Below are 26958 nucleotides of genomic sequence, written 5' to 3'. Positions count from 1 at the left end.
TTGTAAATTTGAATTAGTTCTCTATAGATTTTGAAAAATTAGACCTTTATCAGAGATACTTGCCCTTCTCTTATTCCTCTTCTACTTCCCCATAAGGTAAGATAGATAACCAAATGAATAAAGATTTTATTACTTCTCTGAGCCAATGAAAGAAAGGTTTAAGTGTTGCCTTTTGTCACTCTTATCCTCCTCTCTACTTTAATAGTTTTTTGTACCTCTTCTGAGGAGATAATAAGATAATTTACCCCATTCTGTTTCTTCTTTCCCTCTTCTCTCAGTAAAATCCTCTTTTTCACCCCTTGATTTTTTGGGGGAGGAGGATATCATGAAATCATAATCAACTTATTCCAGCCCCCTCTATGTATTGATAGGAGGGATTTGGGGAAGAAGGAAATGGACCAGTGTGGAGACACAGAACTTTGATGGAATGATGGGAACCAGGAAGTACAGGGGAAAGATCTCAGAATCCTGGGGGAGGATTCTGAAGGGGGTAACTGTCATCTGGGAGAGGGTTTTGAACTCTGGAGAAGTAAACAGCTCCTAAACCCAGCTCTCTCCTACGATTGATCTCTCTCTCTTGATCCTGTGGAAAACCCATCCAAACCATCTTGTGTGATTTCCTGTGATCCCTCTGCGCTCCCAGACACTGAAACAACATCTCAAGATTACTCAAGAAAACCTAGCTTTGATAGTGACCTGGACTGCTGAATTACCTCGGTGGACTGTGCCTACACCTGGGTGACTAGGTCACTGCTGACACCATCTCCTGACTCATCTGCTATCTCTGGCTTTTCATCAGACTCTATTTTATGTGGGCTTAGCTTAGGTAGTAAGATAGGAAAGTGGGAATTCTAGATAATGAGGCAGTTAGTATAGCCCCAACATTTTGGGGGGTTGAAGAGACCTTTGGCAAGGTCAATGGTCTGGGGAAAAGGTAGATTTGTTAGTGTTAGGGAATCTCCAAGCCCTCAATCCAATACCTAATCCACATTATCCTCATTGATAAATCTGTTAATGTTAAATAGCTGGAGTCAGAGTGCATGCATGTGGACTTTAGACAGAGAGTAGTTATTTTTGCTCTCTGAGCCTGAGAAGTTTCATCATTACCCTAGACTGGGTTCAGTCAAACCCCAGTCACCAGTCTAATTGCCATCTTACAGTATACTCCTTTTAACTGTCCTAATAATGATAAAATTCTTAAAGGTTATAAGTGTCTTCTTCCCATATAGCACTGTAAACAGTCTGACTTTATTGAACCTAAGTCTTCTTGTTTCTTGTTTACCTTTCTATTCTTCTCTTGAGTCCTGTGTTTAAATTTCAAATTTTCTATTCAGTAATAAACTGGAGGAATTCTATGTGAACTGGAAAGACCTCTAGGAATGGATGCAGAGCAAAAGGAGCAGAGACAGAAGAACATTGTACACAGAGACTGATACACTGTGGTAAAATAGAATGTAATGGACTTCTGTACTAGCAGCAATGCAATGATCCAGGACAATTCTGAGGGATTTATGGAAAAGAATGCTACCCACATTCAGAGGAAGAACTGCAGGGGAGTGGAAACACAAAAGAAAAGCAACTGTTTGAACACATGGGTTGAGGCGGACATGATTGGGGATGTAGACTCAAAACTACCACACCAATGCAACTATCAACAATTTGGAAATAGGTCTTGATCAATGACACATATTAAAATCAGTGGAAATGTGCACCGGCTATGGGGGGTGAAGGGGAAAGTAAGAGCATGGATCATGTAACTATGTTAACTTTTCTTAAAAATACATATTAAAAAAATAATAAAATAAAATAAAAATTTTTTCTATTCAGGTCTGGTCTTTTTGTCCAGAATGCTTGGAAATCATCTATTTCATTAAATGATCATTTCCCTTTGATTGGATATGCTTAGTTTTGCTCAGTATTCTTGGTTGTAAACCTAGCTTTTTTGCCTTCTGGAATATCACGTTCTAAGCTCTTTGATCCCTTAACGTAGAAGCTGCTAAGCCTTGTGGAACCCTAAGTATAGCTCCATGATTTGTAGCATCAAAGATCTGAAGTTCACTGGTTATTAGTGTGTCTCCTAAAGCATCACCAATTCTGTAATTTTAATACCAATAAGGGCAAGATTATTTCCCTTCCTAATACCCCAATAAATTTCATACCTACTTTTTTGGGACAGGCCAAGTCAGCCTAGTCATGGCTGTAGCCTAGAACTCAACCATATCATAGTTACCTGAATGTGAATATTTTTCAACTATCCCTATATATAGATTGAACTAACAAGTGCATACAAATTTCATATCACAGAGACATAGAATATAGATCCTTAGAATCAAAATCATGACATTTGAATTGTTTCTTTCTGGCTGCTTTGCGGTATTTTCTTTTTGACCTGGGAGCTCTGGAACTTGACTATAATATTCCTGATCATTAGAGATCTCCTTCAGGAGGTTATCAGTAAATTCTTTTGATTTTTATTTACCCTCTTGTTCAAGAATATAAGGACAGGGGGCAGCTGGGTAGCTCAGTGGATTGAGAGCCAGGTCTAGAGATGGGAGGTCCTAGGTTCAAATCTGGCCTCAGACACTTCCCAGCTGTGTGACCCTGGGCAAGTCACTTGACCCCCATTGCCTACCCTTACCACTCTTCTGCCTTGGAGCCAATACACAGTATTGACTCCAAGATGGAAGGTAAGGGTTCTTAAAAAAAAAAGAATATAAGGACAGTTTTCTTTGGTAATTTCTTATAATATGATGTCTAGGCTTTAAAAAAAATTATTATTATGGCTTTCATGCAGTCCAATAATTCTTAAATTATTTTTTTTGGATCTATTTTCCAGCTCAGTTGTTGTTTTTAATGATATTTTTCATTTTTCTTCTATTTTTTCATCCTTTTGAATTTTTTTTTTATTGTTTCTTGATGTCTCATGCCATTAGCTTCTACTTGCCCAATGCTAATTTTTAAGTAATTATTTTCTTTAGTCAGCTTTTGAACATCCTTTTCTATTTGACCAATTCTATTTTTTAAAGAGTTCTTTTCTTCATTGGACTTTTTGTACCTCTTTTCTATTTGGTTATTTCTGTTTTTTTAAAGAATTCTACTTTAAAGTAGATTTTTATGACTTTTACTATTTGGTCAATTCAGCTTTTTAAGGTATTATTTTCTTCTTGCATCACTTCAATTTTTTCCTCCATTTTTCCTTTGCCTCTCTTATTTGATTTTTAAAATCCCTTTTGAGCTCTTCTAAAGCCTGAGACCAATTAGTAACTTTTTTTTTTAAAGTTTAGCATGTAGCTGCTTTGATCTCATGGTCTCTTTCTAAGTTTCTGCCTTGCTCTTCCTTGCCTCCATAGTCATTTTCTATAGTTAGGTGTTTTGTTTTGATGTTTGCACATTTTTCCAGCCCTTTTCTTGACTTTTATTTTTATCTTAAAGATGGGCTCTGGAGGCAGCTGGGTAGCTCAGTGGACTGAGAGTCAGGCCTAGAAATGGGAGGTCCTAGGTTCAAATCTGGCCTGAGACATTTCCTAGCTGTATGACCTTGGGCAAGTTACTTAATCCCCCATTGCCTAGCCCTTTCCACTCTTCTGCCTTAGAATTAATATGCAGTATTAATTCTAAGACAGAATGTAAGGGTTAAGAAAAAAGGGTTAAAAAAAAGATGGGCTCTGTTCTCAAGGTAGAGAGGGAACTCTCTTGAGCTTCAGTATTTTCTTTCTATTACCCTCAGATATAATTCTGGATGTTTGCAAGTTTTGGGGTTCTTTTAAGGTAGTATGATGGCCTACGGGCTAAGAGTTCTGAAAGATATCTACCTCTGCTGATTCAGTCTCCTTCAGGGTCTACTGTTGGTTGCAAGGCCAGGTACATTCCTGGGGCTCAGGACCTTACCTTAGGCTTGTCCAGATACTTAGGGCCTCACCAAGGTCAGTCTTGTACCAGAAAGGTGTACTATGAGTGGGGGAACTTGCACTGGAGCACCACACTTCAAGGGGTAGGAATAGGGGGTACTAAGCTGTTGGCTGAGGCAGGGTCTTAGGATCTAACTACTGACTTGGGTCCAGGTTCAGAACTTCAAGGAGTGTTTGTGTATGTGTGTGTAGGGGCGCTCACTGTTGGCCTATGCTATTGGTATAGCCTTGTTTCAGAGTGTACTCCCCTCTTGTCCTAGTGAAAGAGACCTTCTCTCCCTACCACCTAAGTTGCCTTCTACAAGAAAATTGCTTCACAATGTCCTTTTGCTTGTTTTACCTCCCTGGTATTCATTTTGAAGCTTTATTTTAAGTTTGGTTGGAGAGGATTTTCAGAGAGATTCAGGTGCTCCTGTCTCTTTCTACTCTGTCTTCTTGGCTTTCCCTCTTTATAGAAAAATTTTTTTCAAGTACATGTAGAAACAATTTTTAACCATTGTTTTCTGACGTTTTGTGATCCAGATCTCTCCCTTCCTCCCTCCCTCCCTCCCTTCTGGGGATAATGAATAATCTGGCATAGTTTATACTGTCCTGTAATACATATTCTCATATGCCTCACTCCATGTGCACATATTGCACATACATGAAAAAACTCATGAAGGCAATAAAGGGAAAAATGGTATGATGCACTTTGTGACCTGAGAACACATGTAGAGAACACATTTGGATTTATAGATCAACCTCTCTCTCTAAGGAGGAGGAGGAGGAAGAAGAGAAAGAAGAGGAGGAGGAGAATTTGCAGCCACTGAAAATTATATGTGATTTTCCTTGAATATCAATGAATATACATCACAAGCAACACAAATTGACATAAAACAATGTAGTTCTAGGCAATCACCCCAACTACATAGCATAATGTACATGCATATACCTTCCTTATGACACTTACATTAGAATTTAATGCAGCCATCATTAGCATAGCACATATGCCATAACATACACAGTTATCCCTTCCACATCATGGGGGTTAGGGGTATGGTATTCCTTTGATCTGTATGAAATTTTTGGCCCTCTGTAATAGAGGAGTCTAAATTTTTTCTTTTTCTTTTGTGAAGCGTTTATCATTCCTTATATACATTTATGAGTTATTAGACTTTTTTAAAACCCTTACCTTCTGTCTTGTATTGGTTCCAAAGCAGAAGAGTGGTAAGAGCTAGCAAAGGGGGTCAAATGACTTGCCCAGGGTCCTACAACTGGGAAGTGTCTGAGCCCAGGTTTGAACCTAGGATCTCCCATCTCTAGGCCTTGCCCTCAATCCACTGAGGCACCCAGCTGCCCCCAGTTATTAATCTTTTTAAGAAAACTCTATATTTCTAGCCTTTGTGTGTTACTTATTTTTACTTTAAAAAAGAAATTATGCATTTATGGTATTAAAAGATAAAATATGTTGATATCATATAATACTATACATATATTTTCTGCATTTTTGAGTTTCTAAATTTTTTCTGTATTGTCTGCTGGCCTTTGTGTGTCATCTGCTACTTCTGCAAAACTTCCAAAAAATTCCCATTGAATTTCTTATGCCAACCTGTGATATATCAAAACCACAATGGGGAAAGTTGTGGTGTGGAGGGATAACTATATTATGCAACATATGATACAAAACCTGAAAAAACAACATTTTATACAGTGAGTATACATAGGTCCTAACAAATGTCACTCAACCCAAAGTTCTTATCATAGGATACAGGTAGACTTGTAGCATCAAAGATCTGAAGTTCACTGGTCACTAGTGTGCCTCCTAAAGCATCACTAATACTGTAATTTTAATACCAGTAAGGGCAAGATTTCCCTTCCTAATACCCCAATAAATTTCATACCTACTTTTTTGGGACAGGCCAAGTCAGCCTAGCCATGGCTGTAGCCTAGAACTCAACCATATCATAGTTACCTGAATGTGAATATTTTTCAACTATCCCTGTATACAGATTGAACTAATAGGTGTATACAAATTTCAAATCATAGAGACATAGAATATAGATCCTTAGAATAAAAAATATCAGAATCTTATAAGTTTCAGAACAAATCACTTTGGAATTGTAGAATTTCTTCCTGGAGGTCTTCAAGCATTGGCTGAATGAAGTAGAAAGATTTCATGCCTTAGATAGATGGTGAACTCATTAGAACTCTGAGTTCTATCACATTTTAGAAATCTTAGAATATAAAGTCTCAGAAGGTCATCTATTCTTCATTCCTCACTGAACTTCACTATGATGTGTCTCCTGGAAAACCCCTTTATCTCTGTGGCTTGGATCATAACTCTATACCTTTGATCCTCTTCTCCTAATGATGAATTCCTCCTGAAATTTCCATTTTGAGGAAGAGCCTAGACCAGGAGCCCTTCATTCTTTTTCTTGCACTGATTCCAACTCTGTACTTTTCTACCATGTTCCTTCACAGGTACCTTTCTCCTTTTCCCCCTCCTTCTCCACATAATACCCATTTTTTATTTCCTTTTTATGTATTGTCTTCCCTCATTAAAATGTAAGTTCCTTCAGGCCAGGGACTATTTTTTATTTTGTTTGTATTTGTAGCCCCCATTTAGTATGATACATATGGTTATTCAGGCATTTCAGTTGTGTCCAACTCTTCAGTGACCCCAGTTGGAATTTTCTTGGCAGAGTTTCTAGAATGGTTCACCATTTCCTTTTCTAGTTCATTTTATAGATGAGGACATTTGTAGTAAACAGGGTTAAATGACTTGCTCAGGGTCATCCAGGTAGTAAGTATCTGAGGCCAGATTTGAACTCAGGAAGATGAGTTTTCCTGATTCCAAGCCCAGTGAAAGCCCACTAAATCCATCCACTGAATCATTTAGCTGCCCCATGGCATATAGTAAGCATTTAATACTTTTCTTGTTGACATAAAACTTTAGAACTGGTGAGCACTTCAGAGATGAATAAATCCTATTCGCTTATTTTTAGAAATTGGAAAACTGAGGCCCAAAGGGGCAGAAATTATTTTCCCCAAGAGGCACAGAAATTTAGTGACATTGCTGGGACTAGAACCAGGTCTCTAAACTCTCTACCCGGGTTGCCTCTGGGCAATATTGGACCTTTCTCCTTGGGCACTCCCAGGGCATGATTGGGTAACTGAATATGAATGTTATGTGAAGTCATCTTAAAATATTTCCCACAACTAAGACCCAAGGATGTTTGTTGGGTATGCAATATGCTCTAGTCATTTCATTATTATTATTATTCGCCCTTCCTTTTCTTTCATTTTTAAATTCTTATCATCCATCTGAGAATGGATACTAAGCAGAAGAGCAGTAAGGGCTAAGCAATTGGCAGTAAGTGACTTGCCCAGGGTCATACAGCTGGGAAGGTTCTGAGGCTAGATTTCCCATTTCCAGACCTACCTATCTGCATCCTTAATTTTTGAAGAGGATCAATGACATCATGGGATGATGATTTGCTTTGTCAGTGTCACTTTCTCTCCCAGAGTTATTGAAGTCTAAGACAAAAGTCAGGATGTCTGGTGATGGCCCAGGATGTAGTACGTGACCTTGGCACCTTTGGTGGATGACCAAGCTCTAAGTCAGGGGTCGGCAACCTTTTTGGCCGTGAGAGCCATAAACGCCACATTTTTTAAAATGTAATTTCGTGAGAGCCCTACATACAGTGCTCACAGTGCCGCTCCTGTAACAGCGCCTGAAAAAAAAATTGACTTTATGGCTCCTGCAGAAAGAGCCATATCTGGCCCTCAAAAGAGCCAGATAGGGCTCGAGAGCCATACGTTGCTGACCCCTGCTCTAAGCGCTACACCGTGCCTACTGCAGCCATCTTTATGGTTTCTGGAACAAAACTGTTCTCATCTGCCCATTCCACCATTCCCGTACTTGGGTTAGACTAACTCACGAGTGCATTTGAGGCCTGACAGTTATTCTCAACTTGGATGAGCCCAACTGCCGAGACACTTTCACCGAGGTGGGGCCACACGGGTGCTACAGCTTTTTGGAGCCGAAGGCAAAGATACATTAGTACCTGTTGAACCTAGAATCACAGAACTTAGAACTTAAAATCCTCGGACAGCTGAACAGAGAATGATCATAAAACAGAGAGTGCTAGAACTTAAAACAGAAAACCGAATGTCACAGTGGGAAGGGAACTCAAGGAACATCCAGTTCAATCCTTTCATGTTAAGGAAGAGGAAACCGAGGTCCAAAGAATGGAACAGAGAGACAGAGCAGCTGTTCACTCCTAAGCTGGTGTTCCTTCTTTCCCCTGAAGACTGAAGGAGCAGAAACAAACTGAGTGGACTTATGGCGAGTAGGAGTCTGAGGGGGTGGGGCAGAGGACTAGGGAATTGGATTGGGGACAGAAAGTCAGGGAGCATCTCAGGAAGGTTGGCTGTAAGCATGGATAGGTGAAGTCTTGGGAAGTCAAGTAGAGACAGGAAGCTCTAGCTGTATTAGGTTTAGAGATAGCCACAACTCTTCCTGTGCCACTTGGCACAACTTGAATTTGTTAAGCAGATTAAAATAATCATCCGAGGGCAGACGTATGTACTGGGGGCAGTGAGGCATTTGCTTTGGCAGCTGATGGGGAATTTCTAGGCTGAAAGTAGCAGTTTAGGCAATACCCCTTTCTCATAACTCTTTCACCCAGTTCTAGCACTATCCTCTCTCCCTTTTCTGATGATAGACACTTTAGAGTTCCACAATCTGGTAATAGTCATGGATTTATCTGTGGGTCAGCCAGAGGCGGGGCATTCCTCTTAGTTTATTAAATTGCTTTTCGAATCTCATCTTTTCCCCAAAGCCTTTCTCAGTCCCTCTCTTCAGTTAGTTCTATTCCCCCATGGACCTTAGAGAAGACCCTGCACCTCTCAAATGTATCTAGCATGCCATTTTATATGTTATCTGTAGCACCTGTGGCACTTTTATTCACTATCCTAGATTCAAGGTACTATAGATTGGCACTTACTTTTACAAATCACAGTGGAGAGAGAACCAGGTGAGCCATCTTGGATTTACATTGGCTTCAAATGCTTCCTAGCTATGTGGCAAATCATTTATCCCCAATTGCCTAACCCTTACCACTCTTTTGCCTAAAAAGAGATACTTAGATATCCTAAAGCAGAAGGCAAGAGTTTTAAAAAATCATAGCTCAAGGGGGCAGCTGGGTAGCTCAGTGGATTGAGAGCCAGGCGTAGAGACGGGAGGTCCTAGGTTCAAATCCGGCTCAGACACTTCCCAGCTGTGTGACCCTGGGCAAGTCACTTGACCCCCATTGCCTACCCTTACCACTCTTCCACCTATCAGTCAATACACAGAAGTTAAGGGTTTAAAATACAAAAAAAAAAAAAAATTTAAAAAAAATCATAGCTCATGAGCCCCCACCAGTATGTTTACCTTAACCAGAGGCATCATGACATAATGGCTGGTGTGCTACAACTGGAATCAGAAAGACCTGGGTTCAAATCCTATTTCAGGCATCTACTTACTCATGATCCTGAGCAAAAATCACTTAATTGCACTGAGCCCAAGTTACTTTATTTGTAAGATGAGGGAAATAATAATATTTACTTCACATGGCTGTTATGAAGATCAAATGAAAAATGTCTGCAAAACACTTTGTCAACTTGAAAACATTATATAAATGTGAGCTATCATTATCATCATTAACCAGCCAGAGGGCACAGTTTAGAAGAGTAGGCACGTAGTCAAACAAGAAAGCAAATAGAGATAAGAAAAAATCTCCCCATTCAAATACCAGGTATACTTTCCTATAGATTGTCATTCCTATCAGTGAAGATATACATGTAGCTAATATGTTTGGGCAATAAACACATAAAAGGGAATATACCAGAAACCTATGTATCCAGGAGTCATGCATGGAGATATATATGGTTAGGGAAATGTACATTTCCAAGGCTGTTGTCTGTTGGTGTCTACTGGTAATATAATTTAAAAAAAAATTCATTTGTTGATTAAATCAAACGTCCAAGGTAACTCTCTCCCTCCCTCCCCACACTTAGGAAGGCATCAGTTTGCAAATATGTATACAAATACATATATAAACTATGTCTTTCGTATTTCTATTTATAGTTCTTTCTCTGGAGATAGACATTTAACAAGTCATTCTTCAAACATTAATTCTGTAGCTTTACATAATGCTCCCTTGGTTCTACTCATTTTGTTTTTCATAATTTCATGTAGGGCTTTCCGACTTTTTAAAAAAATTAATCTGTTCATCATTTCCTATACTGCAGTAGTATTCTATTACAATCAGATGCCAAAACTTGTTTAGCCATTCCTCAGTTGATGGGTATCCTTGCACTTTCCAGTTCTTTGCCTCCACAAAGAGAGCTGCTATAAATATTTTAGAACATATAGGCTCTTTTCCTTTTTCCCTGATCATCTTGGGAAACAGACCCAACAGTGCTATTTCTGGGTCTAAGGGTATACATAGTTTTATAACTCTCTGGGCATAACTCCAGATTGCTTGTGATATAATCTCATTGCTCTTTTCTAGGTAGTTTGTCTCTGTTCTTCATGAGTATGTCCTTTTGGCTGATAGTGTTGTCTGTTTGGTACTGTTTTGTCTCTTCTATGTATATTTACAAGTCTTGTGGTCCCTGAGATTTCCTCTTCTATCCTTTTCTGGACTTCCACTATTGAGGGCCATTTACTACATCTCTTTCCTCGTCTACAAATGTGTTTTAACTAGAAAGCTTTCCCCTATAAAGAGCCAGCTGAGCTCTTTTTACTCAGGTGTCTATGTGCCACCACACCTAGCTACAGGAAGTTGACCACCATTCCTTGGTGTTTCTCCTTCTACTTGCCTTATTACTCCTTGTACCATACTCCTCCCACTTCTATAGCATAGATATCTACATTTCAAGCTACCTACTAGAAATCTTCATCTGTATGTCTTCTCAGACTTACTCTGTACAATTCTGAACTAGTCATTTCCCCCCTAAGCCTACCCCACCATTACATTTACTTTTTGCCCCCTATTACTCACTCTTAAAATTTTGGGAAAGTTTTTGAGTCTTTCCTCCCTTATTATCTATTCCCAACATGCTGCTAAGTGTTATTGACATCTCTCCATCCACTCCCAAGTCAGGCCCTTATCACCTCTGACTTAGAAGACTAAAATGATTTGACTGAATTTGAGATTTTTTCTTTAAAAGCTCTTTCAAAGAATTTTCAGAGACGATATAGCAGGAACAGAAATGTGAACATACTAATAGGGCCTCTAGCCTCCTTTATATTGCCACAGCCCCTGGGTGGAGACAGCTCAAACACAGAATTTACCCCACTGTGTGCTCCCTTCCAAATGAGGCCATTAATCTGCTACACTGAGTCAAGCATATTTTCTCCTCTCTTTAGTGATGGTATCTGGCAGTTTGGCTTTAGGCAAACCCTGGCATGGACTCCAGTTCTTAGACCGCTGGTGGCCCTCCCAGCCTTTCAAACCTCACAGAACAGAAAAGAAAAAAAAAACAACACAAAACACAAAAAGGCAGGCCAAGAACAGAGAAGCCATGTTTATGGCCTTGGGTCAGCCCCAGATGGGAAGAAAGGCAGCTGGCCAGTGAACCACTGCTACTTCCTCCTTCCCCACCCAGAAGATTGCAGCAGTACTTCAAGCCTCACTTAAGGTTCAACTAGGAAACAGTCCAGAATTGTTCTTCATGGACACCCAGTTTTGGTTCAGCAGCCAATAAAAAAGGCACATAGTAAGTGGATTGAAATCAATTACAGAATACCTACATATGCTCTGAAGTGAAGAGTGGGACCCTCCATTCAATAAGAAGGCTCATCAAACATCTCTAGGCCCATTACCAGCACCAGCTCTATGAAAGACAATTGGTCAAAGAGGATACTTGAAAATTATACCTTGATTTTCTGAGCCAAAAGTTTATTTTTAAAAATTATATATATAAATATAAAATATATAGGTGTCTCTTATTCCTCCCCACCACCACAGTAATTTCATGATATCTCCTCTCCACTTTCGATAGAACTCTTCCTTATGACAAAAGTAATTAATCCTAAATAGCTGACACAGAGGCTGAGACAAGATGGCAGAGTGATAGGAAACAATGCAACAAGCTTCTCTCCACTAACTTCTAACTAACAGTGATAGGAAACAATGCAACAAGCTTCTCTCCACTAACTTCCACTAACAAAACTAGAAGATGTACCAGACTGAATCTTGAGTGGAGAATATAAAAAAGTCATAGTGAATTCTTTTTCCAGCCCAGCTTGTCATAAAGAGGCAGAAAGGAAGATCTTCAATCACTGAGAGAGGGATCTAACAGGAACACCTTGGGCTTTAAGCAGTTCAAGCTGGGAATACTCTAGCATCCAAAGAGAGAACATAAACCAGTACCAAGGGAGGTCCCAAATGTCAGTAACAGGTATAAACTGCCGTTTTGTTGTCCCCTACCCAGTTTCAGGTCAAGGATTGAGTAAGTCAGTCAATAAATACTTATTAAAAACCTATTATGTGTCACTGGGGATACAAATACAAACAGACAGTCCTTGTCCTCAAGAAATTTATAATCTAATAGGAGAAGACAACATATAAAAGGAAATGGAAAAGGGGAGTAGAATGAAGGGGGTGAGGAGAAGGTTCTTTACATGGGGATGTGATAAAGAAGTCCAAAAGCAGTATAACTGGTGGAAAATGGGGAGAAGATATTGAGCCCTTTTCTTAAATAGAGGTCCTGTAGTTCACAGCTCTACCCTCTAGCCAGAGGATCTAATTAAAAGCAGAGGGTACTGAGCAGATGTGAGTAATAGGCAGATTCGATCTTGCAGGATAATGAGACTTGTCAGTGATAATTTTCCTGTGAAAGGAAGGCATGATGGAGAAGTCTAGAGAAGCCCAGACCTCTCCTATGGATCTTTTAAGTTGTCTTGGGCAGGAAAAAGTGTCTCATCTTGATTTTCTGATGGCTCCAGAATCCAACTTTTTGAATTCAGATTTCAACTTGAGGTGTTATTTTAAAGTTGTTTGGATAAAATAAAAAAGGGAAGGACCTATTTATACAAAAATATTTATAGCTGTCCTTTTTGTGGTAGCAAAGAACTTGAAATTGAAGGGATGTCCATCAATTGGGGAATGGCTAAACAAATTGTAGTATATGATGATAATGGAATACTATTGTGCTATAAGAAATGAACAGGATGATTTCAGAAAGAGCTGGAAAGACCAAATAAACTGATGAAGTGAAATAAGCAGAACCAGGAGAACATAGTACATAGTAATCAACTGTGATAGTCTTAGCTACTTTCAGCAATACAACAAAACAGTTCTGAGGGATTTATAATAAAGAATGCTATCCACCTCCAGAGAAAGAATTGTTGGAGTTGGAATGCAGATTAATGAATGTGGTTTCTTGTGGAGATCTCTTTATCATCTCTGATAATCTGATGACAGTTTAGTTGATAAGGAAATAAGGACAGGACAAGGGAAATGTCTTTTACTTCATGCTTCCAGCTCTGGCTCCAGGAGCATGGAGTTTATTATATATATATATATATATATATATATATCAAGACTCATTTCACACAAAAGAACCCCCCTGAAACTTTGCAGATGCACAGATGTTACAAATTATGTCACATCAAAACACAAAACATTGGCTTCAGAATAGACCAAGGCCAAGGCTGAATTTTGACTAGGTTTTTATCCGAAAGCCAAGTTGGGGAGTATCTTGGCCTTGGCTATAACAGGCAGCAGCATTCCTTGCTGTTAACAGTGTTAACCCTTTAAATTCAGGTTTGATAGGAACTTAAAGCTTTTCAATAAGGTCACAATACTTTTTCAACAAGAAATCACAAGGATCACAAAAGGGATCAAAAGAGGAGTCTCAGATTTTTATCTATTCTCTTATTGGCTTCCCACAGTTTTTCACTTTAATTTATTTGAGTTTTATTTTGGAGTTTTTGTTTTATATGATTATTCTCTTATAAAAATGAACAATATGGAAATATGTTTTGCATGATAATACATGTATAACCCAAATTGAGTTGCTTGCCAGCTCTGAGGGCAGGGAGGGAAAGGAGGAAAGGAGACAACTTGAATGATATAACTCTGGAAAACTTATGTGGAAATTTGTTATTGCATGTAATTGGTAAAAATAAAATATCTTTATTAAAAAAAATAAAGTTGTTTGGAGGGGAATGTTGGGAAAATTCAGCTGAATTTCTGCCTCTATTCCACCATCTTGGCTTGGCTCCAAAATTTACTTTCTAAAAAGGAATCATTGGATTATCCGCAAACTATGACAAAAAAAGGCTAAATATATTTCAAGAAATCTTAAAAGAAAACTTCCTAGAGCTTTTACAACCAGAGGGCAAAGTGGAAACAGAAGATCTACCAGTCACCTCTTGAAAGAAACCACAAAATGAAAACTGAATAGAGGCGAAGGAAGGTTTACCACCAAGAATTCCTCAGTTCAAACTAAGCAAAGAGGCGATCGAGGGAGTGAAACCCATCATAGAGAGTTTATTGCAGCAGGGTATATTAAGATATGGCTTCTCACAGTACAACACTCCAATCATGCCTGTGAAGAAAGCCAAACTATCTCCTGATGGGAAGACTCAATGGCGTTTAGTATAAGACCTCAGAGCTGTTAATGACCATGTGCAGAAAACCTATGCTGTGGTACCCAGTCCATCTCAAATCATAGCAGCTATACCACATGAAGCTGCTTGGTTTACCATTCTGGACCTGAGTTCTGCCTATTTCTCTGTTCCCCTGCACAGACACAACCAGAAGCTGTTCGTCTTCACATGGGAGGACAAATCCATCCAATAGACCCGTTTGCCCCAGGGTCTTTCGGATTCAGTCTTCTACCAAATTTTGCAGAGAGATCTTGAGTCAATCACTTTCTAAGACAGCAAGCTGGTACATTATGTTAATGACATCCTGTTAATGTCATCATCTGCTGAAGTCTGTTATAGAGACAGCGTGCACTTGATTAAAGAACTATGTAAGAGGGGTCATAAAATTTCCAAGTCCAAACTTCAATTTGTGAGATCAAAAGTCGATTATTTGGGATTCATCTTGGAAAAGGGCTCCAGAAAGATTTCCCAGAAGACAACACAAGAAATACAGAGGTTGAGCTTGCCTAGAACTAAAAGGCAGTTCAGGGCAATCATAGGAGTAACGAGTCTCTGTAGAAACTGGATTCGAGGTTTTGCTCTCATCGCTAAACCTCTGATTGAGCTAACCAGGAAGGAAGTTCCAGAACTGTTAAAACTATCTAAGGAGCATATTCATGCTATAGAGAAGCTCAAAGAGCTAATGCTATCAGTGCCTGCCCTAGGAATCCCTGACCATGATAAACCATTCCTCCTTTATGTCCATGAGGATAAAGGGATAGCCTCTAGTGTTTTCACACAGTCATTCAGGAATACCCTTAGACCAGTTGCCTATTACAGCTCAAAGCTAGATTCAATGATCTGTGGAATGCCAAGTTGTTTTGAGAACTATTGCTGCTGTAGCCATCATGATTAGGAAAGCATCTTCCTTGGTATTAGGGGGTGAGCTAAGAGTATTTTCCCCTCACCAAGTGGAATCTACTCTAAGGAACTTTACACTCCAAACTTTCACTTCCCAAAGATTATCACAATACAAGCAATCTTGTTGGCTAATGAAAACATCACATTTTGCTGGTGCAAAAATTTAAATCATGCAACTCTGATTCCAGATTTACCTCTGGAAGGACAAAGTCTACACATCTGTAAGGATGCACTTAACATCGTGCATAAGACAAGGGAGGATTTATCTGATAGGCCCACGTAAGAGAGTTGACTCTCTTCACAGATGGATCATCATACCTAGTAGACAATCAGAGATTTACTGGTGTAGCAGTAGTGACAGCCTCTGAAACCCTTTGGAACTTGTCCTTACCATCTACTATGAGTGCTAAAGGGGCAGAATTAGTCAGATTGATTTATGCTCTAAGGCTTGCCGAAAATCGGAGAGCTAACATTTACACCGATTCCTGGTATACTTTTGGAGTGGTGCAACATTCTGGTGAACTCTGGAAAAACTGAGGCTTCATAACATCTAATGGCAAACCAATAGCATATGGTGCCTTGATAAATCAGTTGTTAGATGAACTCCAATTACCAGCCCAAGTATCCGTAATTCATTGTCGAGCCCACAGCAAAATACAAGGGCCAATGGAATCAGGAAATAGATGAGCAGACATTACAGCCAAATTCGGGGAGAGGTATGGACCAATTTCAATCCTGAACTTGAGTTTGGTGGAGGAAATTGATCTCAAAAACACATACTCCCCAAAGGAAATGAAGGATTGGAAGAAACACCATTGTGCATACTTAGCTAATGGAGTTTGGCTGGGGGAAAATGGAAAATCTATGTTGCCTAGATCCCTGTATTTCACCTTCTGCAATGCTTTACACCAAAAAGGGCATTATGGAAGTCGGGGTCTGGCAGATTCTAGAACTAGGTATTGGAATGCAAGGGGCATATATGAAGTTGCAATGAGAGTTTCTCAGAGGTACAGAATTTGTATGCAATTCAACCAGATGGTTACCAAAGTCCACAGTCTGGGAGGCAAACCACTAGCCTTTACACTGTTTGAATGCATACAAATTGATTACATTACCATGCCAAGGTGTCAGGGGTATAGGTATGCATTGGTGATAGTGGATAGGCTGACTAAATGGCCAGAGGCTTTCCTAGCCAGACTCAATACATCAGCATTCATAGTGAAGGTTTTGCTTAGAGAATTAATACTGAGATTCTCTATTCCACTACACATTGCATCAGATTGTGGTTCCCCCTTCACAAAAAAGATTTTAGCTACAATTTATGAGATCCTAGGAGTCAAACAGCATCTGCACTCCGTATACAGACCCCAATCGAGCTGACAAATTGAGAGAATTAATTGATCTTTGAAGACTCTAGTGGCTAAAATCTGTGCTGAATCACATTTGAAGTGGCCAGATGCATTACCATTGGCATTATTTCACCTTAGATGCCAGCCCAATAGCATTACTCATTTGTCACCCTTTGAGATGCTATATGGACATCCACCTTATCATGGCAAGTCACCTCAAAGCATCCATAACCTATCACATCTGGGTATGGAATGCAAGCTCTATGAGTACATTAAGTTACTCAAACAGCGTTTAAATCAGTTTCATAAATTGGCTTTGATACATCAAAGAGTTCCCTGTGATTTTAGTCTACACAACTGTTGGGAGTTATTAAGAGAAATTAGAATCTCAAGTAGATATTTTTATCTGGACCCCCTCAAAAGATCAATACAGACCGGCAGAGCCGTGTATTATCTTTCCACCCTATTTACGGGACGAGACAGGTGTGGGATATCTAAGATAAAAATCTGAGATTCCTCTTTTGATTCCTTTCATAATTCTCACCTTCCTTCAAAATACATTATAGTCTTATTGAAAAAGCTTTGGGCTCTCAGCACTCCAGCAGGAGGGGGGCTAACTCTGTTCCCCTTTGCCCGAGAACACAGATGGCTGGTACAGCCAAGGCCGAACCCTTGGCAGGGCATTTTGCCCAAAATTAAAGTAAAATAATGAGGCTCAAAAAATTGTTTAATACCATCAAGGCCGAGAAACTGACAGGGCTTTCTGACCTAATGGAGATGTCCCAGGCTCCACTTAAAGATAACACATGTAGTTGATAGTTTAGCATAGGTTTTTGTCTACGCTTTGGAGGCTTCTAAGGCTTTTGTTTTGACTATAGTAAAAATCTTGCTCTCTGTAACTGTGGGAAACTTTCTTGGCTTTTGGGGAAAGGGGATCTTTAATTTCCTTTATAATAAAGTGGCTACTTCAGTATTGCTTGAAGTACAATGAGCTAACAAGCCGTGCTTCTAATCTGTTTCATTCTTTGCGTCTGACGACCACCCAGGCCACTCAGATTAGTCTCTGGTTATAGAGTATTGATCTCTATACACAACTTCCAGCCTGGAGACTATGTTTACATCAGAAACTTTACTAGGAAGTCTGTGTTAGAATCCAAGTGTCATTGTCCATCCCAAATAATCTTATTTTATTTTATTGTTTTTTTTTTAACCCTTAACTTCTGTGTATTGGCTTCTAGGTGGAAGAGTGGTAAGGGTGGGCAACAGGGGTCAAGTGACTTGCCCAGGGTCATATAGCTGGGAAGTGTCTGAGGTCAGATTTGAACCTAGGACCTCCTGTCTCTAGGTCTGACTCTCAATCCACTGAGCTACCCAGCTGCCCCCATCCCAAATAATCTTAACAACCCCTAGTGCAATCAAGGTTAAGGGGAGGGATCCGTGGTTCCATGTCACTCATATCAAGATATGTCCCAACAACAACAAGACCCAGTCATCATACAGCACAGTAATCAATTAGCACCAACCAGCCAGCCAAGTAGTAAGACTATAAAAAGTCCACAGTCTAGACATAAAACCATAGCCTTCCAGCATTTCGCCTATGAGCTAGAGTCAGAGCAAGAATCAGAACAAGAGTCAGAGCAAGAGTCAGAACAAGAGCCAGTGAGCAGCCAAATGTTACACCAAATATTGCATCAAAATGATTATCCCAAAACCAATTATAATCACCTAGAAGAAACATCCATAAACTATCATGACAGTGAGGAAGAATCAGCCACAGAAGAGACAACATCAGATTTTCAATCAGACCAAGACCTAGGCAGTGACATTGATGAGTAAATGCAAAGACACAAAGGACATTATAATGAACTCTTTATTATCTGTAATCATCTTTATTTAACTGCAAAAAGAAAAAAAAAAAGAAGAAAAGATTAGTTTCATAGACATTCACCTTTGTTCGTGACACAAAGTCAACACAACAGAACATCAGTTCTAGTGCAAGTTGACAAGCGCATGTGGTAACATCATACAACACAACGGAGGCGTGGCTGACTTTGCAGATCATCGCAAGGACAACAATTCCAAGGACTACAAGGACAACTGTGACCTGTATACACAACTGGTGTATGGTACAACAGCACTGTGAAGAGGATCATCTGATCAGCGTTGGATCTGTGCACTTGGAGAGCACATCTTACACCCAACAGAATTCTCACTGCACCCAACACTTTAGAAATTCCATCCACGCAGTACATGTAATTGGTGGAAGAATTCCCGAGGAATAAGTATGTGAGACACTTCATTACACAGTCAGGTCACACTGAACAACACATAAAACATTTTCTGACTTCACATCTACATGTGAAATACTAATTTACACTTAGGAGAGAAGGGTTTGTCTGCCTTAGCTTAGAGCTTTCTCTTACTTTGGTTCAGACACCTTCTACTTAAAATCATCTGACATTTCATTCTTTAAAGAATGTAAATATGTAAATGTTTGCTTATTAACCCCTAGTAATAGATTCCTTAGCAATAATTCTTACTAACATACAGGGACAGTTAGTCTGATAAGCTAGAACAGGGTCAGATTTTTCTCAACTTTCTTTGTAAATATTGTACATAGCTTAAGTCTATGGTTTAACGAAAAGGCTTATAACTACTGTTAGGTTTACCTATTCTTACTAATGCTTCCTAACATAGGCATAAGTGTATTAATATATTGACAAAGTAACTTTTAGGAAGATTGAATTAAGTTTTAGAAACTTCCTAGAAATTTTTCTTAGTTGATACTTTTGTTGTTAGTTCATGAAGTTAGAAAATTACATAGCTAGGGTTTATTACTTTGCTTATTTAGCAAATGTTTGCTTTAAGATTGTTTGTTAATGTTTGGTGCTTAATCTTGTTTTCCTTTCTGTTCAAAATGTGTTGCAAAACTTAAATCCCCATTTCTTTCCTTTACCTTTCCCATAACCCATCTTAGCTTTAGGTTAGAATAGTCATAGAGTAGAAATAGGAGCTAAGAAACCCTTTTTTAAAGTTTTGCAATCCTTAGTTAGGGATAAGAGAATAGTTGTAGTTTAGTTTTAGTGTAAGTGTAGAATTCCTTGAGAACTTAGGGACCTGGAAATGTTACAAGGTACAAATTTCCAAAAGACAAATGAGCAGATTGTAATGCAGGATTGCTGCAAGAATTTCTTGCATTTGCAAAATCACCAGAAGCAATCCTGGCAGTTAGAGGAACGGAATGTTGACCCAGCCAGTCCATGGTCTCATGGCCAGACCGTTGGAACTGGCATTATAAATATCCCTGGAGAACCAACTGTGGGGTTCTGATTTCCTTGACCTCTCCCTGACATCCTGCTATCCCCTGTATCTCCCCCTTGGGCACCAGGAGGAGGGAGGAGGAATGTGGGAAGTTAGTTTACTTAGTCAGGCAGGATACCCCTAAACCAACTCATTACCCTCTTTTATCAAGCTGGTTGACCACTCTACATCAGGGCAGTGGAATTTATCCCTGGCTGAGGGGCTGGTTCCCTCAGCCTGACCTATCTTCTGAGACTCTCTGCCAGCACTGGCCCCTTCACCCATAGTGATAGCTTTTACAGACCTTGACCCTCTTCCCTCAATTTACCTTGTGTTTAATAAACCCCTTGGCCTTATTCAAAGAGCTTCAGCTGATTCATTTATAACATCAACTAGGACCAGGGCTGAAGAGGAAAGATAGCTATCCCTTGTTTCCTGAGGGGGCTAGATCAGGCATCCATCTTGCTCAGGAAGTGAACCAGGTTCACTTCCTGTTGGCTTCCAGGTTTCCACCAGGAGGGAGGGGCTCCTCATTCCTCACCTCAAGGGAGCTTAGAGACAACAGGGAGACTGACTGAAACATCTCAGCCCAGGCTCACACAACCCTGGCTGACCCAAATCAACCTATACTGAAGTTATAGTCTCCCTGCCTAGAAGACTCATCTGGTACCACCTAACATGAATGAACAATGATAAAGGCCTAAATAAGAAAAAAAAAACTACTTATATTTGAATATGGGGACACCATATATACATGTGTCCCTCTTGAGCCCTATGATCATCAGTAATAATCCAATGAAGGAAGCCCAATTAGACAAGGACTGGGAGTGGTTCTCTTATATCTTACTGATTTTAAGAAAAGAATAAAAAGAGAAGGAAGAGAAATATAGTGGTAGGAGGGAAAAGGAAGATTAGGGAAAATAATTTCACATAATATAAGTGCACTAATAGACATCTATATAACTAAGAGGAGGTGAGGAAGAGTGGTTGACACTCGAAACTCACTCTCATCCAAATTGGTCAAAAGAAGGATGAATATACACATTCTCAGAGTTGGAGACTGAAATACATTTCACTCAGGAGGGAAATAGGAGGAAAAGGGAAGAAGGAGGAGGGAATTAGAGAGAAGGTAGACAAAAGGAGGGATTAGTCTTAAGCAAAACAAACTCTAAGATACACAAAAATATTTATAGCTTTTTTTTTTTGGTAGCAAAGAATGAGAATCTAAGGGGTTGGTCATAAACTGGGGAATGGATGAAGAAATTGTGCTATGTAAACATAATGGAATATTAGTTTGCTTAACTGTTTTTTAAGAAAATTAATGCTTAGAATCAATAGAGAGGTAAGGGCTAGGAAATGGGGATTAAGTGATTTGCCCAGGGCCACACAACTAGGAAGTGTCTGCGTCCAAATTTGAACTCAGGACCTCCTGTCTCCAGGCCTGGCTCTCTATCCACTGAGCCACCTATATTTTTGTGGAACTCTTATCAATGTAATAACAACTAGGATTCCAGATGACTAAAAATGAGACATGCTACCTACCTCCTGGGAGAGGAGTGAAGGATTTAGAGTGCAGAATAAGACAATTCTTTTTAGACAATGACCAATTTGAAATTTTGTTTTGATTGATTCTACATATTTATAATGGGTTTTATATTTCTTGTGTTCCTAATGAGATAGGAATGGTGTTGGGGTAGGAGAGTGAGAAAGCAGATCTTGGAGAACTAAAAAAAAAAAAAAAAAAAGACTGCCACTGCAACGAAGTCTGACAATACCTATGTTTTGGTTCATTTTTTTTTTTTTTTTTTTTTTTTTTTTTTAGAGTTCCTGCTGGATATAGAGCCATTAACTGGGTCTTGAGTTGGCTTCCCTGATGTGACTCCTCTTCATTTCCACTGGCTTCTGGCCATCCTCCTTTGGTGCAGTTCTGAGCTGGATGGAAGAATTTATTTCTTATTTTCATTTTTCTTTTTTCATTGCTCTATCTGGGATCTATGTCAGATGTTTGCTGGATTGAATCAGTCAGTCAATAAACCTTTATTAAGCTCCTACTATATTATGGACAAAACATTGGGGATTCCAAGAAAGGGAAAAGACTTTCTCTGCCCTCAAGGAACAATAGTTGAATGGGAGAGTGAGCACTGTGTGGGGATCTGAGCTTATAATCTTCTATGTTATCTTAAACGGAAGTTCTTTCTCCTCCACTTTCTTCTCTACCAAAAGGGAATTGTATTTTATTATCTATTCTCTGAGGCAGAGAATGATTATTACCTCAAACAATTTTTTTGGGGTAATCAACAAGCAATAAACAGGTTCCTGTACTCTCTGTACATTTCATTCAGCTATGTGCCCGTGAAAAGATGTATTCCGTAATAGGAAACCTTGTTTAAAAGTTTGTACACTCCCTTCATTTCTGAACTCTTGCCTTTTGTCTTGGAATCAGTACTAAGTATTGGTTCCAGGGCAGAAGAAGGGTAAGGGTTAATTGGGGGTTGGTGACTTGCCCAGGGTCACACAGTGTCTGAGATCACATTTGAACCAGAGCCTCTCCTTTTCCAGGACTTTCTATCCATTGAACCATGTACATTCATTCCTTTCTTATATTTTCATCAGTGTATGGGTAGTTCAGTCTCATAAAGATTTTACAGAGATTAAGAACTCAGCTATTTTTGAATGCATCCCTCACAGACACTATAGAAACTGTGACTGTCTCCTTAAGAGCAAAGAAAAACCAAATACAATACAAATACAACATGGGGAAAGCAGACTGAGCTAGCAATTTGGAGGTCACTTGAGAAATATCTGACTAGTGTTTTTTCCTACTGACTTAGGGGGAAAGGTGCTTATTTTATGTGTGAATTAAGAATTTGTGGAGAAGATAGAGGAAGGTTAAGAAAATAGTTTCCTAACTGGAGACTGTTGTCTTTTAAGAAATTATATGAAGGGTCTGTGAGGAGCTGGCAAGTGGAATACATTTTGAAAAAATAGTTTCCTGTGATTAATGAAGAAAGGACAAAGAAAGGACTCCTCGAGCTCTTTTCTGGACAGACTGAACATAACTATATCTTTTCTTTATTTTTATTTTCAGTTCCAATTTCTCTCCCTCTCTCTGCCTTCTCCCCTACCCAATGAGAAAACAAGAAATATGATATCCATTATACATATGAAGTCATGTAAAATATATTTTCACATTAGCCTTGTTACATTAAAAAAAGCAAGAACAATGTTTTTCAGTCTGTACTCAGAGTTCCTCAGTTCTTGATCTGGAGGTGGATGACATTTTTTCAACATGAGCCCTTTGAAATTGTAGAGGATCATTTAAACTATAATCTTAAGAAAAATTATGAAGAAGATGCTTAAGCTACTTTAATCAGTCTAAAGAATGAGCTGATTTCCACCTGTGTGACCTTGGGCAAATCACTTAACCCCCATTGCCTAGCCTTTACCACTCTTCTGCCTTGGAGCCAATACATAGTATTAACTTCAAGAGGGAAGGTAAGGGTGAAAGAAAGAAAGAAAGGAAGGAAAGAAGGAAGGAAGGAAGGAAGGAAAGAAGGAAGGAAGGAAGGAAGGAAGGAAGGAAGGAAGGAAGGAAGGAAGGAAGGAAGGATGAGCTGAATGTTGTGAGACTGAGTTTCTAGATAACAGAGAAATCAATTACTATTGTATTGAGGCATTGAGATGTAAATAGTTATATATGTTGTGCTTTATAATAGCTTTCATTTATTAATAAACTATATGTATTTAGTCATTTTAATTTAATATTTGACTATAGATAAGAGTAATAAGCATTGAAATATGATTTTTCTCCAATTCATCGAATAATTATTTAATTAGCTGAGGAGAAAGATATTTCACATTTATCAATGAGAAAATTAAATTATCCAAATATATCCATGGATTACTCTAGAACTTGGGAAGATATAAGTAAATGAGAGAAAAGAGGGCAGGCTATAAATTAAGTGTGATTGATAAATGAGTTTGTGATCAGACTCAGGTCTATAATTTTGCTATATAAAGATGAGAAAGCAAAGTATGGTAGTTGCTGATATCTTAATCTTTTATCTGGGAGGGGGCAAATATTCTGCCTATAATTTTTCTCATTCATTCATTAACTCATCCTTTCTTTCAAATATCTTGAAAATTGAACCCTTTGAATTTTCAAAATTGCATTACTTTCAGAACAGATTTCTTTTGTTTGTATTAGGTCTGATCCAGTTGCTTTTCCTGACTTCATCTTTCTGATTGCCATTTCTGCTTCCTCATATAGGACACTTGGTATCAGAGTTGAAATATGGCAGCTCCACAATCATCAATGAAGAAATTAGATTATTATATAGATGTTAACAAATCTAGTGCATTATTCTCTCTGATTCCTCTTCCCAGTTTTTATCTATAAATTCTTTGAGATAATATGGCAAAGCTTTATGTAGAGTCATTTTCTGCAGAAACTGTTCTGAGACTCTACTTTCAGTTGGTTTCTAAGATAATACTGATCACAATCTTTGACAATCTTTCTTCTTGACATTTTACAAATGAATTTGTATTCTAAACTGGTATTATTTTTGGCTGTCATATATTTCTACTTGAGAAAGAGATTATTTGTTAGTTGGAGAAGTTTCTGGACTATTTTTACCTTCTTTGTTGTAGTGACTACTTTTATACTGATTAAACTCTTATAAGAAGCTATGGTAGTAAAACAAATACCATTTTTTGGAATCAAAATTTCTTTTGAATATATTCAGTTAGAGCTTTAGGGAAGTGTTTGCAGTGACTTCTTATTTTAATCTTTTCATTCAAATGGCTGTTGATCTTGACCTTTGATCTGACTCTATAGGGAGAGCTGATTCAGAAATTAATTCCTTCTATGCCCAAAGGGCTTTAAAAGACTGCCTACCCTTTGATCCAGCCATACCACTGCTGGGTTTATACCCCAAGGAGATAAGGAAAAAGACTTGTACAAAAATATTTATAGCTGCCCTCTTTGTGGTGACAAATTTGGAAAATGAGAGATGTCCTTCGATTGGGGAATGGCTGAACAAATTGTGGTATCTGCTGGTAATGGAATACTACTATGCTGAAAGGAACAGCGAACTGGAGGAATTCCATGTGAACTGGAAAGACCTCCAGGAATTGATGCAGAGTGAAAGGAACAGAACCAGGAGAACATTGTACACAGAGACTGATACACTGTGGTACAATCGAATGTAATGAACTTCTCTATTAGCAGCAATGAATGATCCAGGACAACTTTGAGGGACTTATGACAAAGAACGCTATCCATATCCAGAGAAAGAACTGTGGGAGTAGAAACACAGAAGAAAAACAACTGCTTGATCGCATGGGTCAATGGGGATATAATTGGGGATGTAGACTCTAAGTGATCACCCTAGTGCAAATATCAATAATATGGAAATATTAATATGTCTGGATCAATGATACATGTAAAACCCAGTGGAACTGTGCATTGACTACAGGAGGGGAGTAGGAGGAAGGGCGGGAAAAAAACATGAATCATGTAACCATGGAAAAATTTTCTTAATCAATTAAAAAATTTTTAAAAATGACTTCCTTGTTAATCACCATTTTTTGACTGTTAGAATGAAGACCATTTCATTTTGAGTGATATAGTTCTGTGCTTGGTATGTTCAGCACTTTAGTACTTTTCAATTGCCTTCTTAAAGAAAACATGAAGCTAGAGGGTACCTGGGTAGCTCAGCGAATAGAGAGTCAGGTCCAGAGACAGGAGGTCCTAGATTCAAATATGACCTCAGACACTTCTTAGTTGTGTGACCCTGGGCAAGTTAGTTAATCCCAACTGCCTAGCCTTTACTGATTTTTCTTTTCCTTAGAACTGATATATTGTATTTTTTTAAACCCTTACTTTCCATCTTAGAATCAGTACTGTGTATTGGTTCCACTGAGCCACCTAGCTACTTCCAGAACCAAAATATAGCAGTGATTATAAGATGGAAGATTAGGGGTTTTATTTTTAAAAAAAGAAAAAAAAGAATGAAAGAAAGTGTGGAACTTACAAATAGTCTATAAGCTTTTGACCGTTTCAGTTCTTAATCCTGAACTCTATTATCCAATAGAGTTTTTACTAATTCCTTCCAGTTCATTTTGCAAAGAAGCCAATCAGTATCAAAATATATACATTGATGCCATAAGAAATGATAAACAAGATGATTTCAGAAAAAAGCTGGAAAGAACTGTGGGAACTGATGCAGAGCGAAATAAGCAGAACTGGGGCACACAGTAACAGCAATATTGTAAGATGATTATCTGTGAAAATTTGGCTACTCTCAGCAGTGCAATGATCTGGGACAATCCTGAAAGACTTATGATGGGGAATGCATATATACCTCCAGGGAAAGAACTGCTGGAGTCAGATAGATGCAGATCAAAGCATATTATCTTTCCCATCAGTGTATTTAAGGTTTTATTTTGGGGTTTTGGTTATGTATGAGTGTGCTCTTACAATAATGACTAACATGGAAGTGTGTTTAACAAGACAATCAAATTCTTTATAACTTTATTTTAGTTTTTCATCCTCTGCCCACAGATTTTAATTATTTTCATAGTATTTGTTTTGCTTATGTCCATCATTTGCAGTATTGGACAAAATGACCACCTGCTGCATTAAATGATATGCATTGAGAATCAACTCTGGGAGACCTTATACCAACCCCAATTCTATTGGTAGATTGAGTCCCCCCGAGTAAGGCTACTATTTCCTCTCAGATTTCTAGGGTACCATTAAGGGGTTGAAGATGTCTTTTTAATGTTATCATCTCGAGTCCCCATTCCAGTTTGTTTTCTTAGTGTCAATCACCAGTTAATAGCTCTTTTT

General features: G+C 38.7%; 1 pseudogene; it reads right to left on the bottom strand.

Annotated features, from left to right (window-relative positions):
- Positions 1 to 18867, bottom strand: part of LOC123233724 — a 51414-nt pseudogene extending 32547 nt beyond the window's left edge.
- Positions 18868 to 26958: the final 8091 nt, after the last annotated feature.

Source organism: Gracilinanus agilis, chromosome 2 (genome assembly GCF_016433145.1).
Source record: "Gracilinanus agilis isolate LMUSP501 chromosome 2, AgileGrace, whole genome shotgun sequence".
Classification (NCBI taxonomy): domain Eukaryota; kingdom Metazoa; phylum Chordata; class Mammalia; order Didelphimorphia; family Didelphidae; genus Gracilinanus; species Gracilinanus agilis.
Note: the sequence above shows the minus strand (reverse complement) of the source record. Positions and strands in the feature narration are given on the sequence as shown.